General features: G+C 34.9%; 1 protein-coding gene across 1 annotated transcript in view; it reads left to right on the top strand.

The window, feature by feature from the left end:
- Positions 1-2500, top strand: part of LOC144958909 (uncharacterized) — a 69525-nt gene that overhangs the window by 29052 nt on the left and 37973 nt on the right. The window lies entirely within an intron of this gene.

The following is a 2500-nucleotide window of genomic DNA, read 5'->3' as shown; positions in this document are numbered from 1 at the left end:
GAAAATCTTTACTTTTTATTCTTCATGCTGGCGAGAACTTTTCATTCCCTTTTCATATGCCTTGTGATCAGAATGTGTAAAAGTCAAAACATGATCAAATTGATGGGTTTTTTTTTCCTCTGGATACGCTTTTAAGCTCGCCGGAGAAATATTTCATACGGCGTCCGCCATTGTTCCGATAGTTTAGAGCCAGTGTTACTAAGTTACCATACGTCATTAGGAAGGAAGTGACGTTACGACTATTGAATCCTATTGCAATGTTGATAGGTTCTAAGCCAAGCGTACACTATCAAAATCAAAAGCGATTACAATTTAATTTTAACTCCTAAAAACTACATTTTCTTTTTTAATTTCAAGTAGACATGTCATCTCTGACATTGTAATTATTGCAGTCCTTCATTCAGTAGGTCAGACGAGATAAGAAGTGCATTTTGATACGTTGTAAAGTGCATTTTAAAAAAACCAAAAACAAAAAAACAACACATTTGTATCCGGCATGAGTCAACCAATAAAAAGCTTTTATCCAGACATCTTATCTGACACCCTGAACAAAACAACACGTTGCTTTAAAAAAATTATATAATAACTATTTATGATATTTAAATTTATTTTATCGTCAACGTTGCACACTTCTACTACTGCTTCTACTACTACTGCTGCTGCTTCTACTACTACTGCTGCTGCTACTACTACTACTACTACTACTACTACTACTACTACTACTACTACTACTACTACTGCTGCTGCTGCTGCTGCTGCTGCTGCTGCTGCTGCTACTGCTACTACTACTACTACTACTACACTACTACTACTTACTCTACTACTACTACTACCACTACTACTACTACTACTACTATACTACCTACTACTACTACTACTACTATACTACTACTACTACTACTTCTTAAACTACTACTACTACTACTACTACTACTACTACTACTAACTGCTGCTGCTGCTACTACTACTACTACTACTACACTACTCTACTACTACTACTACTACTACTACTACTACTACTACTACTACTATAACTACTACTACTACTTTCTTCCTTCTTAAAACTACTACTACTACTACTACTAATACTACTACTACATACTACTACTACTACTACTACTACTACTATTACTACTAGTACTACTATTACTACTAATACTACTACTAAATACTACTACTACTACTACTACTACTACTACTCTACTACTACTACATACTACTACTTTACTACTACTACTATACTATACTACTACTACAACACTACTACTTACTACTACTACTACTCCTACTACTACTTACTATACTACTACTACTACTACTTCTAAATCTATAACTATACTACTACTACTACTATACTACATACTATACTACTACTACTACTACTACTACTACTACTACGACGACGACGACGACTACTACTACTACTACTACTTCGCCGAAGTCCCAGGTTTGAGAGATAAAGACAAGATTAGGGTCATTTTAATCGATCGATATTTATTTGAATGACGAGTTTTCTGGCCAAAAATTAATAACCGTGTTTTTTGTGGTTGTTTTTATTTTGTTTTGTTTTGTGTGGTTTATTTTCACACGAGTATGGCGGACAATCCCAACGACAAAACAAGTATCGAGGCGATTGTGAATAACAACCAGCCTTACGGCTTACTAAATAATATTATAGCTATAGTCGACTCCGCTTAATCGCACACACAACCTCACGAGTTCAGTGTGTCGATAAGATTAAGCGGAGTGTGCGATTAAGCGAAGAAGCTAAAACTAGCATCTAAGCACGATTATGATGTCTGATTGGTATGTGTGTCATTGAAGAAACAATTTATACAATTTTGGACGAGTGGGGGGGTATGATGTCGTGTGATCGGCTGAAACACTGGGTTTTAATGACATTTCATAATAGCTTATCGGTTCGTTATCATTATATTTTGTTATTATTATTTTTATTATATTTTCCTTATACTTTTTTTTTTTTCATTTCAGCTGTTTTTGTTTCGCGAACGCCCAACACCGTCGCCCTCGACCACTGTTCCTGCTATTTGGGTCAATTCTGTTACTACTACTACTCTACTAAATACACTACTAAACTCTACTACTACTATACTACTACTACTACTACTACTACACACTAATACTTCACTACTAATCTCACAATCTCTACTACTACTACTATAATACTATAAATACTATACTACTACACTACTACTAAACTTAAAATACTACTACACAAGTAGTAGTAGTAGTAGTAGTAGGGGAGTAGTACTACTACTACTCTGCTGCTGTGCTGCTTTCTAACTACTACTATACTATTACACTCACTATACTACACACTACTACTACTACTACTACTGCTTACTAACTACTACTACTACTACCCCTACAAAAACCCCCTACTACATACTACAACCCATACTATACTACTCCCATAAAATACTAAATCTACTACTATACACTACCTATAAAATAAAATACTACTACAAGCACTTCCCCA

This window comes from Berghia stephanieae, chromosome 13 (genome assembly GCF_034508935.2).
Source record: "Berghia stephanieae isolate SIO BIC M18660-M18661 chromosome 13, UCSD_Bste_1.3, whole genome shotgun sequence".
Classification (NCBI taxonomy): domain Eukaryota; kingdom Metazoa; phylum Mollusca; class Gastropoda; order Nudibranchia; family Aeolidiidae; genus Berghia; species Berghia stephanieae.
The sequence above is the reverse complement of the archived record's forward strand: the minus strand, read 5'-3'. Positions and strand labels throughout refer to the sequence as shown.